The sequence below is a fragment of the Callorhinus ursinus genome, unplaced genomic scaffold, assembly GCF_003265705.2.
Source record: "Callorhinus ursinus isolate GAN/ISIS: 27379988/994484 unplaced genomic scaffold, GSC_fseal_2.0 scaffold32, whole genome shotgun sequence".
In the NCBI taxonomy this organism is placed as follows: domain Eukaryota; kingdom Metazoa; phylum Chordata; class Mammalia; order Carnivora; family Otariidae; genus Callorhinus; species Callorhinus ursinus.
This window is the reverse complement of record NW_027397094.1, coordinates 16,621,183-16,645,850: the sequence shown is the minus strand read 5'-3', so window position 1 is coordinate 16,645,850 and position 24,668 is coordinate 16,621,183. Positions and strand designations below refer to the sequence as shown.

General features: G+C 43.8%; 1 long non-coding RNA gene across 1 annotated transcript; it reads left to right on the top strand.

Annotated features, from left to right (window-relative positions):
- Positions 1–302: 302 nt before the first annotated feature.
- LOC141370352 (uncharacterized) lies at positions 303–24,668 on the top strand. Its single transcript, XR_012374328.1, has 4 exons — positions 303–322; positions 2,532–2,689; positions 21,679–21,797; positions 24,575–24,668. It is a non-coding gene; the product is annotated as an uncharacterized lncRNA (long non-coding RNA).

Here is a 24,668-nt window from a genome sequence, read left to right as displayed (position 1 = left end):
GTGCGGGCCCCCGCGTCCCGGCACGCCTCCTTACCTCCCGCCCCGCCCCCACCCCCGCTCGCCCCCTGTCCCCCGGCTCACCTCCAGCCCCTCTCCCGTGCCCCCGCCCCACCTCCACCCCTGCGCCCTTCCCGGCGCCCTAGCTGACCTCTGGCCCCTCCCGGGACTCCCCCCTCACCTGCCCACAGTCCTCCCGGAACGCCGGAACGGAGCCCTGGCCCCGCTGCCCCGCTCCCCGCGAGGTGGGCTTCCCACCAGCCGCCCAAGCTGCTGGTAATTACCGAGGGAGTCCCCGTGTCGGATGCAACCCGACGGACGGCTGGTGAGGGGGTGCGGGACAAAGGCTGGCGGTCGGGGCGATCGGGACGTCGGAGAGGAGGGCAGTGCTGGCGATCCCGCCGGCGGTCTCCGTCCCCGGAAACCAGGGCCCAGCCGGCCGAGGTGGGGGAGGCCGGACTCTGGCCGCAGGACCCCTGCCTCTCCCCGAGGGCTGAGTCCCGACCGCCTCTCGTTCCACTCAGCTCGCCGCCGGGAGGGTTGGGACACCCAGGCCTGTGCAAGTCACTTACTCCCTCCGGGGCAGGCTGGCCTCAGTCAGTGACAATGTCCAGCCCTACCGACAGCAGCCAAGAAGAGCCCCGGGTCCACTTTGGAACTCCGAAGCGCTGACGAACCTGTCTTCCAGCCCGGCCTGGAACACAAGCGCAATTCTAAAGGGGAATGTTACGAAAGTAGAGAAAACTTAAATCTCGGACACTATCCATCAACTCTGAGGCAAAAATAAACACTCGCGACTCACACCTCAGAGAGGGGAGAGAGAAACCGGCTGTACCCCTTCTAGGAAGAATAAAAAGGACAGACAGTTACAACCGGGTTAGAGACCGAAAAGTAAGGGAGACTAGCAGACAACAGCCCCACCGCAGATTGCAAACCAGGGCAGTACGCATAGAGTGGATCTCTTGAATGCCCACTGATGACCGATTTTAATTATCGAAGGGATTTAATTGTTCTAAATACCCAATGGGATCATAGTTATAAAGTGTTCTGAGCGCTTCACACACCCAACATAAAAGAGGGCTGCATTTTGGGGGGTCTTTTCTCCTTTAATCCACCCCCCCCAGAGCCCACCCCATAATCAGTGTGTTTCCCATTGGCAAATGTTCTCTGCTGGACACTTGCCGCTGCGAGAGATGGACATGAAGAAGCCCCAGGGCAGGCAGTGTGATTTGAGGGCATCAGGAAGGCTTCCCACCCCACCCACTGCCCAGAATTTTCCACCTCATCAGGGTGCCTCATCTTCCGCTAATTACCTAGTCACATTTCCAGATTTCAGGTATTCATTCATTAGCCTATTTAAACAGTGGGTGTCTTTGGGAGAGTTACAAATGGCTTGTGTGGATTCAGGGGCCGATGGGATGGGAAATATGCTGATCTTTTGCTCACACCCTGGTGTGAATGCCTTTAATTCCGTGTGTCACATTGCTGTCCGTCCTACAGTGCCTAGCAGAAATCAGCGACGTTAGCTGATGGGAAGACCCATACACAGTGGGGCAGTGAAGAGAGGCGTTTCAAAGCTTCAGGGCTCTGAAATCATTTTAAAGCACACACTTGAGGGGATTATGGATGATAAGAAGGAAAGAAGGTCAGGGCCCGCTAAGATAGCAGGTCCCTGGTGCCAGGACATGAGGGGCAACTCCAATGATGCCAACCCACAGTTTTAAAGGCAGGCTCTGTGTTCTGCCACATACTCAATGGGCTGAACATATTGAAATAGTCCCCTTTACATCAACACATAACAGCCCGGTGTGAATAGAAATTACCACAGAATTTCTATGGTGCTAAGACTTTATTTGTATAACCCCAAAAGGCAATTGTGCAAAAGCTCCCCAAATATTTTAACACCCGTGGAAAACGTCAGTCAGTGCCTGCTTATTCAAAGGCCAACATAAGGTACCTTTTAAGGTTCATGCTTATAAGAGGAATGAAGTAATAAATAACTTCTGAAAACACAGCTAACCCTTGAACAACACAGCGGTTAGGGGCACCCACCACGGTCAAAACTTCATGGGTAACTTTTGACTCCTCCAAAACTTAATTACTACTAGTCTACTGTTGACCCGGGAGGCCTTATCAATCACCTAAACGGTCGATTAACATGTTTGTATGTTTATGTATTCTATACTGTATTCTTACAATCAAGCTAGAGACAAGGAAATGTTATGAAGAAAATCAGAGGGAAGAGAAAGTACATTTACTGTACTGTACTTATCGGGGGAAAAAATCTGCATAACGTAGATCTGTGCAGTTCAAACCTCTGTAGTTCAAAGGCCGACTGTACGTGTTTTTTTGCTTTAATTCAATTCTGAAACGCCAGTATTCTGACCTCGAGCCAGAGGGAGGCCCAGCTACAGCTAAATCAAACTTTGTTTCATATCTTTGTGTTTTTGTTTTGTTGTTCACAAGTTCTTCGAGGTCAGGAAATGCAGACTTTTAATCTAGTGCTCTATTCAGTAACCCGCACCTCTTCTTAGATTTTCTAGATCAAGGTTGGGGGCCTGGGCCTGGGAGCACAGACCTCAAAGCCACCGACATCTGAAGCCACTCACCAAGAGGCAGTCTCTTCCCTCCATCCTGTGCTTCCGCTAACCCAGCCACTTTTTCATCGCCACCTTCAGTTCCTACCCACTTGGTATGTGCTTTCCGGAACATCCTAGAGTCTTTTTGTGCTTTTCCTCATAATTCTAAAACCTGAATACCTTAGGTTGTCATAGAATAGAAAGAACCTGAAAAACACATTAAAAGTCTGATTGAGCTTTCTTTACTGAGCTGATGACCTTCAGTTCTGCCAACCATGGAGGAATTTACCTGCTTCTTTTAAAGATTTTATTTATTTGAGAGAGTGCGCACACACAAGCATGGGGAGGGGCAGAGGGTGAGGGAGAAGCAGACTCCCCGCTGAGCAGGGAGCCCCATGCAGGGCTTAGTCCCAGGGGATCATGACCTGAGCCGAAGGCAGACATTTCACGGACTGAGCACCCCAGCCCCCTGGAGAACTTTATCTTCTTGTCCAAGGTAGTTGTTTCTCACGTGTGGCAGAACCTAAAATTAGAATACTTTGAGAGCAACTATGCAATGTATTTGACTAAAATTTTGGCAAATGTATTAAACTGTAGATTCTTTTATATAGTTTTTTAAGTTGTTGCTCTATCATCTCAACAATATGTCGACTAAGAAAATTCACTGAAAATTAAAGCAAACATGTGTATTTGAGCAATTAGAATTGCAATTTAGGAGATGCAGTTTCAGGTATAGAAACCTAACATGTGTCCTGAGGAAGACAAAGAGGGAGGCAAGAGTTACAAAGGCGAAAGTTTACACACGTCGTTTTCATCTAGGTCCTGCCCGTGAGTGAGGGATTGAAACCTGGGGCAGGGGGAGGTAACTGGAATTGGGTGGGTCAGTATGCAAATGAGGGATGGAAGGTTGTTAAACTGAGCGGGCTCCTTTCCAAGTGAAGGAGGCTGAGGATCTCAAGTTGCCCTGAGTTGCATGCTGAGGAGGGAGTTACTCCAGGCTGAGGACTTGAGGCTGGCTTAAAAGTTCAAAAAGTTGACAGTTGCTCTGATGAGGATATGTATAAATTTCCTCCACCCTTATGGCCTCCTCACCCTGTTTTAAAAGAGACTGTCTTAGCTAGGCTTGCTTGCTCCATGATGAGATCTCCTTTTACAAGTATGTAAGTTTATACAGTTAGGGATAAGGGCACAACTTTTTTTTTTTTTTTAAGGAATTTTTTTGGGGGGGGGGGGGGTGTTTGGGTTTTTTGTTTTTTTTTTTTTTTAGTTTTTATTTAAATTCCACTTAGTTAATATACAGCATAACATGAGTTTTAGGTGCACAATATAGTGATTCAGCACTTCCATACATTACCTGGTGCTCATCACAAGTGCACCCCTTAATGCCCATCACCTATTTCTCCCATCCCCCCACCCACCTCCCCTCCGGGGACCATCGGTCTGTTCCCTATAATTAAGAGTCCGTTTCTGGGTTTGCCTCTCTCTCTCTCTCTCTCTATTTTTTTCCCCTGTAATCATTTGTTTCGTTTCTTAAATTTCACGTATGAGTGAGATCATATGGTATTTGTCTTTCTCTGACTGACTTATTTCACTTAGCCTAATACTCTCTAGCTCATCCACATCGTTGCAAATGGCAAGATTTCATTCTTTTTATGGCTGAGTAATATTCCATTATACACACACCGCATATACATATATATACCACATCTTCTTTATCCATTCATCAGTTGATGCACACTTGGGCTGTTTCCATAATATGGCTATTGTAGATAATGCTGCTATAAACAGGAGTACATGTATCCCTTTGAATTAGCATTTTGGGGTAAATACCTAGTAGTGCAATTGTTGGATCATAGGGTAGTTCTATCTTTAAGGGTATTTGGGTTTGGGTTTGGTTTTGTTTTTTTAAGTAAGCTCTATGCCCAATGTGGGGCTTGAACTCACAACCCCAAGGTCAAGAATCGCATGCTCTCCCGACTGAGCCAGCCAGGAGTCCTGTCGGGCTTTTTTGTAGCTGCTATAACACCCAGCGCAATGCTAGGCACCTAGTGATATAAAAATTCTTTAAAAATATATATCATTAACTTGTTGAGTACCTACTGTGCATAAACCACAGTGTTAGGTTCTATGATGAACATAAAGACAGATGTGTTTCAATCCATGAGTTCAAATCATTTACCGCCCATTGGGAGGAATCACACTGTACAGGAGCAGAAATCAAATACTGTGGCAATCCCAGCAGAGAGAGATTCCTTGTGGGGTTCAGAAAAGGTGCGATAGCAACGTGTTCACTTAAATAGGGTTTGACTTTGAGTAAGCAAAGCCAGATGAGGGAGGGGCAGGGAGAGTCCTAGTTAGTTGGAAGGTGGGTTGCTTTTGGAAGACAAGGGGCAAAGAGGCTGAACAGTGGCTTGGGTATCAGGCTGGGAAGGGTTTCAAATTGCAAGCCATGAAGTTTGGACTCTATGTCTTAGGCATGGGAAGCTATCGAGCACTTTATTTTTTTTAAGTTTTTATTTTAATTATATTGAGCACTTTAGAGCAACACAGTCTGAGCTTTTCGAAAGATCGTTGAGGCACTTACTTGCACATCCTATAGGTCGGAGGTAGTGGCAGAGCGTAGAGGCAGGGACAGTAGTTGAGAGGCTCACGCATCTTTGAGTTGAGAGGACATGAAGGCCTGAGTTAGCGGCGGAAAGCAGGGGGTAGGAAACAGAGATACCCGGCACAGTACATTATAGAGCACTTTCTCATAGATTTTTCTCATTTGACCGCACACTGGGAGGTACTGCCCAGAGTTCCATTTGAGAAATGAGGAGTAAGGGGTTCATGGAAGTATTTGATTTGCCCATTTGCTTAGGGAAGAAGCAGCAGGACCTCCTGGAGGCTTCTTACTGGGGAGATGCCTGAGGGAGAACCCAGGGAACTGTTTGGCTGTGGAAAGGTCTGTGAAGAAGAGTGCACTTACTGGTGACAACAGTGGGAACAATCCCAGCGAGAGCACCTCCAACTGGGATTTAGAAACACTTTTGCTCACCAGCCCTTTGAAGTTAAAGAAAAAGACAAAAGAGAGTGCACAGGCTGAGAAAATGCAGCGATTGAATTACAGGATTTGGGAAGAATCTGCTGCAAGCTCCATTTTCTAGAGTGCGAGATGAAGCACCTAGCCAGGGAGGCTTAACCACACAGTAACATGCCCCCTGGGAGCGGAGGAGAAGGGTCTTAAGTTTTCAGCACTGAGTCTAGTGGAAGAGGAGATGGACAAATGGCGTAGAGCATTAGAGTAGTAAATGTGAAAAACCAAGGCAAAAGGAGACCATGCAGTTAGATGCACAGCTGGTTGGGATGCTGGGGTTGACATCACTCATTCATTTCTCTTCCCTTCCTCCCTCCCTCCCTTCCTTCCTTCCTTCCTTCCTCCCTCCCTCCCTCCCTTCCTTCCTTCCTTCCTTCCTTCCTTCCTTCCTTCCTAGCACAAAAATCTACTTTGTGCTAGGCAATGAGCCAGGCTCAAAGATACAAATAAGTTACTCTGAGACAATGAATGAAATGCTTTGAAGAACATGGCAATTATGTTCCTTAATGGGGTACCAGCTTGTCCTTAAAATCCAAAATAATTGCGGGGCATACTTGGTTACACATTCAAACTTCAGACCTTTCTAATTTTTTATTTTTTTTAAGATTTTATTTATTTATTTGACAGAGAGACACAGCGAGAGAGGGAACACAAGCAACAGGCAGAGGGAGAGGGAGAAGCAGGCTTCCTGCTGAGCAGGGAGACCGATGTGGGGCTCGATCCCAGGACCCTGGGATCATGACCTGAGCCGAAGGCAGATGCTTAACCACTGAGCCACCTAGTTGCCCCAAGATTACTCCCTGGTGGCATCTAATTTAAAAAGCTCCTTTCCCACATTATTTCACTTAATCTCCACCAAAGTCCTTACTGACTCAAAATATGCCTTCCAACTGTTAGAACCCTGGGTATGCCCCGCTCTCTGAGGTCATCTGAATGGCTATTTTTCCTCCCATTTAACAGCTAGCACATTCCTCTGAGATAGCCCTTCTTTGGGGATAACATTCCTAGGTCCTACAGCTGGGCCTCTGTGAAGATAGGGTTTTGAACTACTGTGCCGCCTTAATCGCTCGCTGCCAGACACAGGACAGTTTGTCTGTGTTTTTCTTAAAAGGTAGTGTCCATATGTGAGTGAAAAATTCCAGATGTGTTGGACAAGTCTAAATAGCTTTGGAGTGTTTCCTTCATGTTACTGTTAGCCTAGTTCTTTTGAAGCTTAAAATCAAAGTTGGAGTTGACACAACACATTTCTGAAAAATAGTGAACTTCAGCTCAACTTAAATTTTAACTCCTTTTCAAATAAGTTTCAAAGAGAATAACAGCCTGTCCCCATAAGTGTTCACATTAAAAAAAAAAGATAAATCAATATGTTTATTTAGGCATAGGACGTGAACCAAAGGAAAGACATGTACCAAAGCAGGAGTGGGAAAGGGGGATTCTGAGAGGGAGAGTTTTAACCTTTTACTTTATAACCTTTTGTACTGTTTACATTTTAGGTGAAATATTTAATAAAATAAAAAGTTAATTATAATTTTATGCTTGGGGCACCTGGGTGGTACAGTCAGTTAAGTGTCCAACTCTTGGTTTCAGCTCAGGCCATGATCTCAGGCTGGTAAGACTGAGTCCCATGACGGCCTCTGCGCTGGATGTGGAGTCTGCTTGAGATTTTCTTTCTTCCTTTTATTCTGTCGCTCCCCCTGCTTGTGCTCTCTTGCTCTCTCTTTCTCTCTCTCAAATAAAATCTTTAAAAAAAAATAATTTTATTCTTGGCTATACTTAGTCAATGAATAATCACATGACTTTTTGCATGAGCTACAGTTAGTCTGAAAGCTTATTTTTCTGGAGCTGGGTTTTTTAACTTAAATGAAACACTTCAACTTATCTATATTAGATTTCATCTTATTTTATTAAACCTATTGACCCTGGGAAAAGCCTTTTGAATCTTGATTTTTTACTCTAACTCAAAGACGTAGCTTTCCCAGAATTATCTCATCTGCCAAATTAATAAATATACCATTTATGGTAATAATAATGGTGGTTAAGCCTAATATATTTTTTTTATTTTTTATTTTTTTTAAGATTTTATTTATTTATTTGACAGAGACAGCGAGAGCAGGAACACAAGCAGGCCTCCCGCGGAGCAGGGAGCCCGATGTGGGACTCGATCCCAGGACCCTGGGATCATGACCTGAGCCGAAGGCAGACGCTTAACGACTGAGCCACCCAGGCGCCCTTAAGCCTAATATTTTTAAGGGCTTAATATGTTCTGTGTACTGGGATAAGCATTTTACAGCAGTATCTAATTTACTCCTCAGAACAGTCCTTTGAGGTTGGTGTAATTATCCCCATTTATGGATGATGAAACCAAAGTTAAGAAAAGAAAATTAACTTGCTCCCATTCACACATGTATTTAGTGGTAGAGCCAAGATTTGAAATTAAGCTCTCTCTGACTCAGAGCAAGTGTTCTTGTTTTTTTTAAGTTGTGTTAAAAAAAAAAAGCACATAACATGAAATTCGCCCTCTTTTTTTTAAAGTATAATTAACACACAGTGTTATATTAGTTTCATGTGTACAATATAATGATTCAATAATTCTATACATTACTCCGTGCTCATCTGAAATGTTTAAGGATACGGTACAGTATTGCTAACTACATGCACATTGCAGAGAGGCTGTTCTTTTTTTTTATAGAGAGGCAGAGAGAGACACGGGTGGAGGGGAGGGGTAGAGAGAGAGGGAGAGAGAGAATCTTGCGTAGGCTTCACACCCAGCGTGGAGCCTGATGCGGGGCTTGATTTCAGGACCCTGAGATCATGACCTGAGCAGAAATCAAGAGTTGGATGCTTAACTGAGCCACCCAGACACCCGGCAGAGTCGCTGTTCTTAACCAGTGCAGTATTCATGCCATCAATGAAAGTGATAAACAGAACAGGGTCAGGGACAGAGACTTGTGCCAGAGTCCCTCCTCCAGTGTGACAACAATCTGTGGACTCACATTCTTTGTGTACATTTTACTGTCACTCAACTGTGTGAGATATCAAGGAGTAATAACGCTTAAAACTGAGCTGTCCGATATGAGAGCCCCTAGCCCCAGAGAGCTACTGATAACTTGAAATGTGGCTACTCCAAATTGAGATGTGCTGGAGGTATAAAATATACACACTGGGATTCCAAAGACAGTATGAGATAAAGAATTTAAGGTATCCTTAACAATTATTCATGCTGATTGCATGTTATAAAATAATATTCTGGATATATTTGGTTAAATAAAATACCTCATTAAAATTAATTTCACAGGGCACCTGGGTGGCTCAGTCGGTTAAGTGTCTGCCTTCGGCTCGGGTCATGATTCTGGCGTCCCGGGATCGGGCCCCGCATCGGGCTCCCTGCTTGGCGGGAAGCCTGCTTCTCCCTCTCCCACTCCCCCTGCTTGTGTTCCCTCTCTCGCTGTGTCTCTGTCAAATAAATAAATAAATAAATAAATAAATAAATAAATAAATAAATAAAATCTTTATGAAAAAAATGCTGCTAAAAAATTTAATTTCACCTACTTATTTTATTATGTGGCTACTAGAAAATTTGTAATTGCATATATGACTTGCATTTGTGGCTCACATTATATTTCTTTTTCTTAGAGAGAGAGAGAGAGAGAGAGAGGGTAGGGAGGAGCAGAAGAAAAAAGAGAGAGAATCTTAAGCAGACCCCACACCCAGCATGGAGCCTGATGTGGGGCTCGATCTCACAACCCTGAGATCATGACCGGAGCCGAAATCAAGAGTCAGACGCTTAACCAACTGAACCACTCAGGCGCCCCTCACATTATATTTCTATTGGACGGCACTGGCCTAAAGTGAGTCTTGGACTCCTAAGGGCTTGCAATTCAGATGTACATATATGAAAATGTTCAAAACAATAACAAGATTATTGATTAATATAAATATCAAACCAGAGTGCTATAGACTCCAGGAGTTCACAAATGGGGACCGTCACTAGAGAGGGACCGAGGAGAGGGAGTTGACATTCGCTGGACCTTTAAGGAGATAAAGAGACAGGCTTTCTAGCACAGGGGACACCATGAGCGACGCTGCCAGATGGACTGTGGGCCTGTGAGCAAGAGTGAGGAAGAAGATCTGAACAGAGCAAGTAATGGGGCCGAGGACCCTACAGAGACCAGGTGGGATCGTTGGCCGTGAAGCCCGGGATAGTGCTCTTGGACTAGCTTTTCAGCAGAGAGGAAACATAGATATTGCTAGTGCAGGAATGATGAAATCTGTGGGCTGTTTTTCCACCAAAAGATCTCCCATATTTATTACTGAACCAAACTACCAGTGCAGAAGCTTAGAAACAAAGAGAAAAATCATTTTCCTTTTTTTTCTTAAAGATTTTATTTATTTATTTGAGAGAGAGAGAAAATGAGAGATAGAGAGCACGAGAGGGAAGAGGGTCAGAGGGAGAAGCAGACTCCCCGCTGAGCAGGGAGCCCGATGCGGGACTCGATCCCGGGACTCCAGGATCATGACCTGAGCCGGAGGCAGTCGCTTAACCAACTGAGCCACCCAGGCGCCTGAAAAATCATTTTCCTAAGAAAACACGGCCAACTGTCCAGAGATGGTGATGTTTTCAGCTTGACATGATAAGATGCTAGTGACCTGGTTATGGCACAGATATATGTGCATCTCATGTGGGATTCCTTCTAGACCCAGCGTGGTTCTTCTCCATGGTCCCTTCTTGGAATTGGACCTGATTCTGTTTTCATTTGAACCCATGGGAGAACGGGACTATTTTGCTTTTATTTCTTGGCCACGAATCTCATGATCCTGCTCACTCTTGTGAGCAGCCCCAGCGAACAGAGTCAACCGCACACATCAAGATGGTGGAGAAAGTGAGAGAGCGAAATCTGGTTTTGAGTACTGACAAGGCAGAGGTACAGAATGGACTGGTGGCGGAGGGGAGGAGCTGACCCACTAAAACAAAGAAAGAACAATTAAGAAGCTAAGGTTTTGGTCCATGCAGGAGTTAAAGCTGGCCCCTAGACCAAGGGTCTGGCTGTGAGGATAGAGAAGAGACGAGGCATAAGAGATGTGATTTTAAAAAAGTAATAATGGGGCGCCTGGGTGGCTCAGTCGTTAAGCGTCTGCCTTTGGCTCAGGTCATGATCCCAGCGTCCTGGGATCGAGCCCCACATCGGGCTCCCTGCTCTGAGGGAAGCCTTCTCTCCCTCTCCCACTCCCCCTGCTTGTGTTCCCTCTCTCGCTGTGTCTCTCTCTGTCAAATAAATAAATAAAATATTTTAAAAAACCCAACTTTTAAAAAATTTTTTTTTAAAAATAAAAAAAGTAATAACCAAAAAACCGCAAAAAAACCCCAAAATAAACCCCCCCAAAAAACCCAAAATCGAAACCAAAACCAAAACCCATAGGACTTGATGACTGGCTGTGTATAGTTGAGAATTATCCTCAGAGGCTATGTACGCACGCTTTCTTTTCCATCCTGAATAAATGAGAGTTCAGAGAATAACGATCATGGTCACTGGGACTGTCACACACAATAAATGCCGTTCAGTTGACAAGATTCAACTTGAAACAAGCCTTTCAGAAGCTCCCTTAATAATGGCCAGCATTTCTGAGAACCCTTTGGTTGGAGCATTTCTTTGCAGATAACAGCTTAACTGAAACCCCAAATTGTGGATTTTCCCCACTTGGCATTGCTCAGTATTCAAATGAATATCAAATAATGGGGTTAAAATTCACTGGACAGAGTGGCGGAAGACTGAAAGCTCTCAGCACCCAATGGCCTGGAATCCGCACAAAGAGCAAAGGGGAATTGGCGTGTAAATAGAATCGGAGCATCAGACAGAGTTTAGACAAAGTCATCAGTGTCCGGAGAGGCAGAGTGAAAGCGAACTGGGCTTTATTCAACTCTGCAAGTTAACCAAACTGAATGGCAAAGAGCCGTGTGGTCTTTTTCTTATCCTTCTGCTGGGAAGTTTAGTACCAGAGTTTAATTAACTGGTTAAATGGATTTATGCGCTCACTGCAAGCAAATTTACTAATAGGAAATTGAAAATAACTTTTTATATAATGGCTTATCTGTCATCTATTTTGGATATCTATACTTACCAGGTGCTAGCCACTGTGTTTATGTGATGAGAATATAAGCAAATGGTTTCTCCCCTCAAGAAGCACAGGAGACCAGCCCAAAGCTCAGAAGTGAAATAGAAATACTTGGTCCTCTGATTGAAGTGGGAGTAAATGAAGCCCAGTTCGCTGGAGGCAATGGCGAGTCACTGAAGGCTCAGGCAGGGGGGTGACAGTATCGAGTGTTAGGGTCCATCCTCATTATTCACGGGGTCTGTGTTTGTAGATTCTGGATTTGTGTATTTGCCTACTTGCTGAAATTTACTTATGACCTCAAAATCAATATTTGCGGCACTTTCATGGTCATTGGTGGATATGTACAAAGAGGTGAAAGTTTTGAGTCTCCCCGTGCACACGTTCCCAGCTGTGGTCACACAAGGTGACACACTCTGCCTTCTTGTTTCAGCTCACACTGTAAACAAGGGTCCTTTCTGGGGGCTATTTTGTGTCACAGTTTTTGCATTTCTTGTGCTTTCTGTTTGTGATTTCATTGTTTAAAATGGCCCCCAAGCTTAGTGCCAAAGTACTGGCTAGTGCTTCTCAGTGCAGGAAGGCTGTGATGTGCTGTATGGGACATAAGCTCCGCTCAGGCAAGAGTCGCTGTGCTGGTGGCTGTGATTTCAGTGTCAATGAACCAGCGATATATATTAAGTAAGGCGTCTTTAAACTGAAACACCCACGGGGCCCCTGGGTGGCTCAGTCGTTAAGCATCTGCCTTCGGCTCAGGTCATGATCCTGGGGTCCTGGGATCGAGTCCCGCATCGGGCTCCCTGCTCTGCTGGAAGCCTGCTTCTCCCTCTGCCACTCCCCCTGCTCGTGTTCCCTCTCTCGCTGTTTCTCTCTGTCAAGTAAATAAATAAAATCTTTTTTTTAAAAAAATGAACTAAAACACCCACAAAGCCAGGTTATGCATTAATGGGTTGATGGAAATGTGACCAGAGGTTCTCAGGAACCTCATTCTGTGTCTCCCCTTGGAAGTAATGATCCTGCATTCACTAATTCAGTATCTCTGGCAACTTGGTAGAACATCATGAATAACAAAAACCGAGTGTATTTTGGAAAGATCCTTTTGGCAGAGTTGTAGTCAACGGATTCAAGTGTTTTTTATTTGCCGTCCTTGAACCTAGTTAGACTATCATAGCACTTCATCTGAAACCATGGGGGCCTAGACCAAAGTAATACCAGGGAGGCTCCATTCGTTCATTCATTCGGTAACTAGGTAGCTATCTCTTGAGCACCTATTCTATGGGGGACATAGCCGAGCACAAGGCAGGTGAGACTTAATCATGAAGCTTAGTCGGGAGGGTGGAGAGATGTCAATGATCAGGTCTGAGAGAAGAGAGAGAAGAGCTCAAGGGTGAGCCTGGAGTTCCATTTCCAGCAGCAGGGTGAATGGTGCTGCTTCTTTTGGAGAGAAGGAACATTAAGGACACAATGAAGAAGTCAGGTTTATTGAGTTTTGAGGTAATGGAGGAATCCATTTCCACTTCCAATCAGAAGTCCAGTGGCAGGTAAATATATGGGCCTGGAGGTTGAGAAAGCAGTCCCTCTTCCTGCCTACCCCCCCAAGATGGACTCCAGGCAAAACTATGAAGTAGAAGACCTCTCACTGCTTCCCTTATCCTTGGAAACTGCTAGAGGAGCATTGCAGAGATGCTGTACCTCTGGGTGTCAGTTTATCTTGTTAACTACTGCTCCTGGGGAAGCAAGTGACCCGGGAGAGTTGAATTTATTAATTGCTTGTATACAAGCCTCATCTCTGCTACCAGCTTTAAGCTGCTTGGTGGTAGAAGTTGTGCTTTGCTCCACTTATTTGAATCATCCCCAGCATCCAGCTTGGTGCAAAGCACTCAGTAGCTAGTGGGAAAAAATTTGTAGATCAGGGGATGCCTGGGTGGCTCAGTCGGTTAGGCGTCTGCCTTCAGCTCAGGTCATGATCCTGGGGTCCTGGGATCGAGCCCCACGTGGGCCTCCCCGCTCAGCGGGAAGCCTGCTTCTCCTTCTCCCTCCTGCTCCCCCTGCTTGTGCTCTCTCTTTCTATCTCTCTCTGTCAAATAAATAAATAGAATCTTTAAAAAAAAAAAAAAGATTTGTAGAGTCAATTCTAAAGGTGGGAAGTTCAAAGCAGATAAGAAGGAAAGGTGATGTCAGGGCAGGTAGAATGGGAAGAGATGCTTTAGTGACTAGAGGGACTTTTCTTTATCCCTTAAATTGTATGCTGTGGGCCACTACCGATTTTTTTCAGGAAGCAGGGACTTTGATATCTTGTTCTTACTGTAACCCCAGGGCCACATGAAAACCTGACATATAGTGGGCATTCGATAATTCTTTGTTGAATGAATCGTCCCTCGATTTTGCTCTGTAACTCCCACAGGTTTTATAAGAGATACAAAGAGCTTTACGTGTCAGTTCTGCACTCGCTGAATTTCTAATCTAGAACAAGAGCAATCTCTTTTAGGATATGAGGGCTGTAACTTCAAAAAATTTGTTTGAGGACTTCTGACCGTGGCCATAGGGGGGGTCACTGGTACCAGACTTGCTCGCCAGCCCTAAACAGTTAGAAAACTGAACGAACCCTAGGAACCGGATGTTTTCAGAGGGCCAGGCAGAGTGGTCCCGAAATCTACATGGGGCTACCCGGAAGTCGGCTGAACACCTAGCTGTGCATGCATGGGGTGTGACACCGGGGAACCACTACAGAGGAGCTGTCTGCTGAGCAATTGTCAGAGCTGCCACAGGGCCAGGAGACGCTGAGTTCCCACTGGCCAGAGGGGAGAAACCCGCATGACACTACGTAGCCGGTGCCGAAACCAGAGGCTCACTTCTTAGTTGTAAGACTCTACTAGCTCTAGGTAAAGGCATTTGTCTTATTTAAATTAACCTAATTTCCAAGAATTGGCTTTCTTCTCTTAGAACCATGAGAACTCCTATTTTTCTTTCTTTCTTTTTTTTCTTCATTTTTAAATTTTTTTTTTTTTTTTAAGGAAACTCTATGCCCAATATAGGGCTGGATCGTACAACCCTGAGATCAAGAGCCGCACGCTCCACCAAGTGAGCTAGCCAGGCGCCCCCTATTTCTGTTTTTCTTAATGTTTAAATATACAGCTTCACTATTTTTCTACATCCAGAGACACCCTGACCCCATTGGTTTGAAACTTAGCAATTTATGCATTTTATCAGGAAAATGTATGAAATTAGAGGACATCAAAAGAAGATTAATTTTAATTTCTCTTTGTGCAGCACATCCTTTCTTTTTAAAATATATAACATCTAATACAAGTTAAATAAAATTAAATGTTATTTTTTAAAGTATAAATGATATAACCTATAGAAGAAAACATTTGGAAGAAAAGAAAGTTGGCCTATAATCCCACCACTCACAGATAACCACTCTTTGTACTTTTTAACAAACACTTTCTCATACATTATCTCATTTGGTCATCACAACAACCGATTAAGCAGTCAGAGTGCATATTATCCACATTTTATGGATGAAATTAAGTGTTTTGCCTGAGGACATGGCTTAATGGGCAGGAAGCCAGGTCAGGGCTCAGATATTCTGACTTTAGATGCTTCTAGGCTCTGGGAGCTATACTTCCCAAGGAACTGCTCCCAGTCTTCACTTATTAGCTTTTCCAACAAAGTAGGAAACAGGCCATGAAAACGGTTCAATCATAACTAGCAAATAAACTTTTTTTAGGCTTAAATAGTTAAGAGAAACCTTTTGGGAAAACAAAGAGAAATGCATTCAAAAGAAGTCAACTTCCCTTGAGTCAAAGGAAGAGGTTGGATTTCATTTCACTTTTGGGTAGTAGATTTTAAGAGGACATCATAATTTATATGCCACACGCTGACCAAATAGATTTCCAATGGGTGAGAGAGCAAGGTGGTCCAGATCAAGAATTACACTGGGATCATTTCAGGATGCACCTGAGGAAATGGGGGAGGGGGACACCTGAAATTTAAGTTGTCATTTTGGGTGCGCCCGGGTGACTCAGTCAGTTAAGCGTCTGCCTTCAGCTCAGGTCATGATTCCAGGGTCCCCAGATCGAGCCCCGTGTCAGGCTCCCTGCTCAGTGAGGAACCTGCTTCTCCCTCTGCTCGCCACCCCCCACCCCCCCACCTTGTGCTCTCTCTTGCTATCTCTCTCAAATAAATAAATAAAATCTTTAAAAAATAAAGAAATAAATCATCTTTTTGTAAACCTAAGAAGAATATAGAATTCTCCTATTTCTCAAATCTGCTGGGTTTTTTTAAACCCGATTCCTCAGTGAGTCTACCTTTTTTTTTAAATTTTAATTTTTTTATTTAAATGCAATTCAAACGTCATCAAGGTTTCTGTTGAGGGTAGAGGACTCTGTTCCCAAAGCATTCTAAAATTATGGACTACCCAAAATGCATATTTACTTTCCATGTGTATATTAGCCCTCTTATCTCAAGCTACCTGGAAAGCCCTGGTGAGCCCAGGGAATTCTACCGTCTGGGCAGATTTCACCACTGACAAGAGACCATGTTCCAGAGGTAAAGTGAGTTTGTTACAGGATACTTTCCTGCTTCAGTCTGAAGATATGGCCCATCAACCAATAAGATTAAGTCTGCATTTTTTTTTTAAAGATTTTATTTATTTGACAGAGAGAGAGCGAGAGAGGGAACACAAGCAGGGGGAGTGGGAGAGGGAGAAGCAGGCTTCCCGCGGAGCAAGGAGCCCGACATGGGGCTCGATCCCAGGACCCTGAGATCATGACCTGAGCCGAAGGCAGACGCTTAACGACTGAGCCACTCAGGCGCCCCTAAGTCTGCATTTTTTTTAAAAAAAGATTTTACTCATTTATTTATTTGACAGAGAGAGAGGGAACACAAGCAGGGGGAGTGGGAGAGGGAGATGCAGACTCCCCGCTGAGCATGGAGCCCGCCCCATACAGGGCTTGATCCCAGGACTCTGAGATCATAACCTGAGCCCAAGGCAGACGCTTAACTGACTGAGCCACACAGGCGCCCCAAGTCTGCATTTTTCTAAAGTTTCTGATAAATCTATTCATTCATGAACAGAGGTTAGATAGTTATGAATTTCCCCTTCTTCTGGAATAGAAGAGTACCAGGGTCCTACATATTACAATGATGAATAGGAATATGTAAGGGAGGAAGAAACAGGATTTCATAGGAGAAATGTTATATATTTTCAGTGAGTAACAAAGATCGTCCAGCAGGGGAAATCATCAAATTTAAAGGAGACCCTAAAACCAGGTTGGCAGAACAAACCTGGAGACATGCTTCCCAATTGTAAAATCTACCACAAAGCTCCACTAAACGCTGTGGAAGCAGCATAAAGATAGACATATAGACCAACGAAACAGAATGGAGAACGCAGAAATAAACCCTCATGTTCACAGTCAATTGATTTTTCCACAAGGGTGCCAAGACTGTTCAACAAAGAAAGAACAGTCTCCTTAACGAATGGTGCTGGGAAAACTGGACATCCACATGCAACATCCACGTGTACCACGTACAAGGATTAGCTCACAGTGGGTCAAAGACAATAAATGGATCAGAGACTTACACTGAAGAGCTGAAACTGTAAATCTCTTAGAAGAAGAAAACACAGGAAAGACCTTCATGACCTTGAATTTGGCAATGTGTTCTGAAGTATGACACCAAAAGCACAGGCAATGGAAGAAAAAAATAAACTAGACTTCATCAAACCTGAAAACTTTTTTAATTCAAAGAACACCATCAAGAGAGTTAAAAGAGGGAGCCTGGGTGGCTCAGTTGGTTAAGCAACTGCTTTCGGCCCAGGTCATGATCCTGGAGTCCTGGGATCGAGTCCCACATCAGGCTCCCTGCTCGGCGGGGAGTCTGCTTCTCCCTCTGACCCTCTTCCCTCTCGTGCTCTCTATCTCTCATTCTCTCTCTCTCAAATAAATAAATAAAATCTTTAAAAAAAAAAAAAAGAGAGTTAAAAGAGGGGCACCTGGGTGGCTCAGTCGGTTAGGTGTCTGCCTTTGGCTCAGGCCCTGATCTCAGGGTCCTGGGATCGAGCCCCGCCTCAGGCTCCCTGCTCCGGGGGAAGCATGCTTCTCCCTCTCCCACTCCCCCTGCTTGTGTTCCCTCTCTCACTGTGCCTCTCTCTGTCAAGTAAGTAAAATCTTTAAAAAAAAAAAAAGCAGACAATAACAAGTGTTGACAAAAATGTAGAGAAATTGGAGCCCTCAAACATTGCTGATGAGAATGTAAAATGGGTCAGTCATTGGATCAAGAGAGACTGTAGTAAGTTCTTGGTGTCTCATGATCCCCATGAAGTTGAATCTCATATACAAATATGTAGACAGGTTTATGATAATTAGGAAGGCCAAGGTGGGGGATTGTTGAAGGGCTATCTGAACTCATGAAAGGCCCATTCATGTTTAGGCTCCCCGGGAAAGATTCCGTTATCTTGGTTAAGTCATTTAGGGGCGTGACAATTCCAGAGGGGCTGGAAGCCATTGTCTGTGGCAAGCAGTGAGACCCAGGAATCCCCTTAATTGTCTCTAAGTTACTGGCCTGGGAAAGTTTTGAAGGTCCTGGAGTATGTCAGAAGTTAAGGGATTTGCCTCCTTAGTTTGCATGTCCTAGGAAATGAACGTGACTTTGACAAAATTGTAACTTCTCTTTGGAAATCTATGTCCTTTCTGAGGAGGGTGGAACAGAGAGGTAGATGGAATCAGCCTTGGATCTCACCTCCTCTTGAGAACACAGACAAAGCTCATCGTATATTGAGTAGCATAGAATCACAGGGAAGTGGAGAGTCCTTGGAGCCCTGGTTGGAGATGATTGAAAAGGAGGAAGCGTAAATTGTCCAGGCATACTGTTAATTCCCCAGGGGCATGTAAATGGCTTTTGACTGCTTTGATCTAAAGGGACACTGAGGGAAGCAGATGCCCCTCGAAAGCTGTTAAATATGTGGCCACAGGAGGCACCGATATGAAATTGGATTTGGGTTTGGTACTACAGGAAGGCAAGGAATGTCTATCCCATTTATGGTCCTCAAGTCCTGAATGCGTCTATATCTTTGTTCATTGGACTTTTCGACAGGAAGGGTAGGAGTGTTACTTGGACTGGTACAAGCCACGAATGACAAGTATTTTCTCTGTGAGGCCTTCAACAATGGTGTTTAGTCCTTCTTGAGCTTCCAGTTTAACAGAATACCGCAGAGTTTGGATAGAGACTTAGATAAATTACTCTCAACCTTACTCATTTTCGCTCCCAAATTCTGCCTGTATCGAAACATTTTTTTGTATCTCTTTGACCAATGTGGATTCAGATACCAGAGTAATAGTAAATCAACGTGCAAATTAGCTGTGGTCTCACTGTGAATAGGGGCGTTTTCAGGGATTTCAAGGAAGAGAGCTTCAGGAGAACAGTGAACCTACTGTTTGTACTGGCTCAGTAAACCCCTCCCCATCAAGTTAGTGCTGCTGTGTCAGGAGGAGGAAGAACTGTTCCTAGGTTAAAGGTCTGAGGACAACTGTTACTGGTCTTGGGAATGTCTGAGGATTATTCAGGGATACCCACCATATGACTTTTGTAAGTTCATGAATTTATTCTGAGCCTTACTCTTTCTTTTAAAGCGTTCAGCAAGGACCTGGAGGTCTGGCAACGGGCTCTTTCCCACTCTAGCTTCTGCTTGTATATTAAATCTCCTATTTCTGGATTAAGGCCGTTTCCAAAAGTGAGGAGAGAGCTGGAGTCACATCTGCTGACGGATCTACTTCCAAATGCTGCCTAACGGTGTGAAAGAGCCTCTTGTTGCAGTTGCCAAGGGGCTTGTCTTCTCTTCGCTTAAGGACTGACTCAGAGCCTGATGTGTTTTCACAGGAAAGATCTGGGGATAGCTTCCAAAAGAGCTTGTCCAACATCTACAACTTGTCTAAATCCCTCTGGTCTCCTCCACAATCTTTAGCCACACAGGTCTTCTCATACTGGCCTTTGCAACCCAATCGTTTTTGCTGTGGAGGTTCCTACTAACATATGAACAGACTGGGATAGACCTGTGAGGCCTAGATTACATGTCCAGAGACTATTCTAAACTCCTCTGTAAATTTCCCTCCATCCTGTCTAATTTCTCCAAAGGCTTTGGAAATACTTTGACAATGGCTCTCAGTTCAGACAAAGAACAGGGCTTAAAACCGAGCGTAAAGGATTTTCTCTGTGTCGAGGAGGATTTAACGTGAACAGATAACTGAACTTTAAAGTTTCTGGTGGTTCAGGAGGGAGGGAAGCAGGCCGACCAGGGGAGAAGGAGGGGCAGAGGGAGATGGAGCACAGAATGGAGAGAGGAATAGTAAGAATAAAGGCTATTCTATTTGAGGGGTGATTAAGGGATTCAAAAGAGAGACATGGTTTTATGTTTTTCACATTTGTCTTTGCTGTGGCCAAGGAATATTTTAAGGAAGCAGTTTTAAAACCCAAATTCCAGGGCATCTCAGTTGGTTGGGCATCCAGCTCTTGATTTCAGCTCGGGTCAAGATCTCAGGGTCATGAGATCGAGCCCTGTGTCAGGCTCCGCGAGTGTTGAGTATGGAGCCTGCTTAAGATTCTCCTTCTTGGGCGCCTGGGTGGCTCAGTGGGTTAAGCGACTGCCTTCGGCTCAGGTCATGATCCTGGAGTCCCGGAATCGAGTCCCACATCGGGCTCCCTGCTCAGCAGGGAGTCTGTTTCTCCCTCTGACCCTCTTCTCTCTCGTGCTCTCTATCTCTCATTCTCTCTCTCTCAAATAAATAAATAAAATCTTTAAAAAAAAAAAGATTCTCCTTCTCACATTAAGGACGGCACGTGATGCAATGAGCACTGGGTATTATATAAGACTGATGAATCACTGACCTTTACCTCTGAACCAATAATACATTATATGTTAATTAGCTGAATTTAAATTTAAAAAAAACTTAAAAAATGAGTGGGCAAATGGTGTTATAGTTTCTTTTATTAATCACCAATTTAGGGATGTCTGGGTGGCTCAGTCCGTAAAGCACCTGCCTTTGGCTCAGGTCATGATCCCAGGGTCCTGGGATAGAGTTCAGCTTCGGGCTCCTTCCTCAGTGGGGAGCCTGCTTCTCCCTCTGCCTGCCACTTCCACTGCTTGTGCTCACTCTCTCTCATTTTCTCTCTCACAAATAAATAAATAAAATATTTAAAAAAATCATCAATTTAGTAACCAGAAAATATTATTATTATTACTTATTTCTAAAATGTGACAAGAGAATCATTTCATATATTCAGTTACATATATTCATTTTGGGTATAAAAATATTTTCTAGAGGGGGGGAAATGATTACTGTGACTTTTAAAACTCCAATAATGATTATGACTTGTCTGATCTTTAAACAAATTATTATAATAAATATAAACAGAAAGTTGTTCACTGTTATAGTATTGGATTCATTACAAAATGTGTATTTCACTTTTTCCATGCTTAAAAATCAAACAGCATTGTAGGAAGAAATAAAAATAAAAATCAGAATCCTATCTAGATTCAAAAACAAAAAAAGATTCTCCCTCTCTCTCACTCTGCCCCTCCCCCGCACTCTCATGCACTCTCTCTCTCTAAAAGAAACAAAAATTTCTTTCAGATGCTCTCTCATACCAATCAAAAAAAAAAAAAGTAGAACACTGGATATTTGGAAATGTTTCCTTTTTGTTCTAAGGTAACTCTCCGATGATTCTGTGGCTATCAAAATTTCCCTAAAGTAGCTACTGTAATGCTAACTTATCTTTGGTGAAGTGATGCCATTTAGAAAGCTAAGTACACGAATGTGAATTATAAATACAGACGTGGCCTAGAGGAGATGGGCACATAGATGGAGTCCGGTAGAGTCCTGGAACAGTTGGTCCAAATTACCACTTCTATCTGTGTCACAGCTTCCCAAGAGACTGGCCGCGCTATAAAACTACGAACCCAGCGGATTTGCAGTTCCCAGAGGGTGGAAGATTTGGAGAAGAGAGCTCTCCCAGAACCAGACTGTCATGGAGAAAACAAGGTAAGACTGGGGAAAGTTCTCATAAGGATTTTTTTTAAACAGCGTTATTGTCGCTGGTGTAGATTAGATATTATAAAATCTGTCCATCGTAAGTGTAAAATTTGATAGTTTTTAGTAAATTTGCAGAATTGCACAGCCCTCTATGCAATCCAATTGTAGAACATTCCATCACTCCAAAAAGTAACTCTTTGTCCATTTGCAGTCACTTCCTGTCTCCACTCCCAGCCCTAGGCAACCATTAATTTACCTTCTGTCTCTGTGCATGTGTCTAGTCTGGACATTTCATGTAAATAGAATCATGCAATATATATTAACCTTTGTGTCTGACATCTTTCACTTTGCATAATGTTTTCGAGTTTCATTTCGTAAGATTTTGATGAGTGACCAAGGACAGTTTGTCCAAAGGATGCTGACCTAAGATGAAAACCTCTGAATTTCTCAGTCCCCAGGGCTGGCTTGAGAAATTGACTTATTGGGGCGTATCCTCCCTTTGAATTTTCTTCTTATAGACATTTAATCAACATGAAAGAGACAAATAGCATTATTAGTGATAAGGCAGATTTCCACCAAAGTTAAAGTTTTTCCAAAGCTGATCAGATAACCAAAGATTACTACTAAAAAGGTTTTTTGTTTTTTTTTTCTTTACTCATAGGAAACAAAACAAACTCAGTATTTGTGAAGCTCAACAAAGAGAAATCAGAGCCAATATTAACCTGACACATAATAAGGGCTAAATAAATGTTGGCTATTATCATTCATTCATTCATTCAACATATATTGAATGCCTATCATGTATAAGGCTCAGTACCTAGGAATTAGCGATACAAAGCATAAAGTTAGTTCTCGTAAGAAAAGGGAAAGAGGTAAGTAAACAAAAGAATGCAGTTGAGTGTGATCAGTGCTATGATAGAAGGAAGCTCTAGAAATAGGAGGAGACCTCTGGAGGGACCAGAGGTTTCCTGGAAGGATGAGTCTTAAGCTGGATTATAAAGATGGAGAAGGTGAGAAGGAAGAGGCATGAGGTCAGGTGGTGGGAGCATTTTGCTTACATAAAGGAAGAGTGAGCAGAGAAAGCCTGGCTCGTCTGGAAATGCCAGAGAGTTCAGCATGGTGGAGAGGAAGAAGGTTGGATGAGCAGGGTCAAGAGACGGGATCAGAGAGATAAGGGAGCTGACCAGGTATGCCACACCAAGGAAATTGAGGGTCAATGAAATATTGTAATCAGAGCAATTAGATGATCAGATGTCTGAGTACTATATTCCAGGCACTATACTAACTACTTTACATGTGTTATCTTATTTAAGTTACTTAATAACACCCCAAAGTTAGGCATTTTCCCTATTTTACAGATGAGAAAACCAAGACTTGTAGAGACTGAGCACCTTGCCCAAAGTCACAGTTATTAAGTGGCAAGAACTGAAATTTGAATCTAGACCTTCCAGAGCCCAAATCATGTTACTGTTTCTCTTTCATCCATGATATTCACCATGATCTTGCCCTGCACCCATTAGTTTTCAGGACTCCATGGGGGAACACTTAAGAGCCGAGTCCAGGATGGTAGGGATGAGGAAGGAGGGACTGAGGTGTCCTAGAGAGGTCCTAAGGAAGTAGAATACGCAGGAATTGGTAAATCGAATGGGAGGGCAGCTGCATTGATAATGGTGCCATTTGACCAACAGGGATTAGAGGGAAGGAGTAGCAGGATTTAGTGCAAGGTGATGGTTACTGTTTGGGTCAAGCGGAGTTCAAGTTCCGTGTGGGGAAATTAAAGTGTAGAAGGTGTAGTACTCAGAAGTCTCCAGGGTCTGAGCTCGGAAGGGAGACACCAGCCAGAGATGTAGAGGAGGGAGCTGTAAGCTGGGGTGTGGAAGGTGACGCCAGGTGGGGGGTGTAGCGTGAAAAGAGAAAGCTGGTGACAAACATGGGCCCTGTCATTGAGGTGGAAGTCTTTAGTGTTGTTGACTTCCTAGACAGTGGTCTAAGGGATTGATCTTCCATTAGTATCTGCAGATGGGAGGCACGTGTGATTTCTTCAATGGGATTACAAATTTCTTACTTCGTAGAGTGGGTCACACAAGAAATTCTTATGTCATAATGAATAATCATACCTTATATGACTGGAACTTAAGGCCTCTGTTTGTAAGTTCTCATAATAAATAGAAGGGCCTCATCAAGAAAGAACCAAAATTAACAGCCCCTGATGTGGGAGAATGTGCTGCTCAAAGACAGACATTCGATTCAGACCCATAAATGGCCACCTCTGACCCAAAAGCACATCACATGGTCCTCTTCATTCATTTCTGTTGACAGAAGTCTTAAGTGCTTAAAGGATCTATTTATCCTTTATTCATCACTTCTGTGCATTAATTTATGAAGTCGTATGAGGTCACTCAGTAGGCATCAGAAGAGAAAATGCATTTCATGGTCTACCACAGACAGAGTTTCCCACAATACAGTATGTAAGATAACAAGTTCCCATTGAACAAGCCAGAGTCCTCAAGTGGCATAGGCAGAGGTGGTCAAATGGGTTTTTTTTTTTTTTCCCAGCACTCTGGAATATTCTTTACCTCAGAAAGGGTGAAAGTCCAAAGAACAGTACAATTTTTACCAAATGCTGTGGGCTGAATTGAATCCCTCCAAAATTCATATGTTGAAGTCCTAACCCTTAGTATCTAAGAATGTGTCGGTATTTGGAGAAAGGCCTTTAAAGTAATTAAGTTTAAATGAGGTCTTTGGGATGAGCACTAATCCAATGTGACCGGTGTCCTTATGAGAAGAGGAGATCTGGGCCCAGACACACAGACCATGGGAAGACTCAGGAAGAAGACAGCCAGCTACAGGCCAAGGAGAGAGGTCTCAGGAGAAACCAAC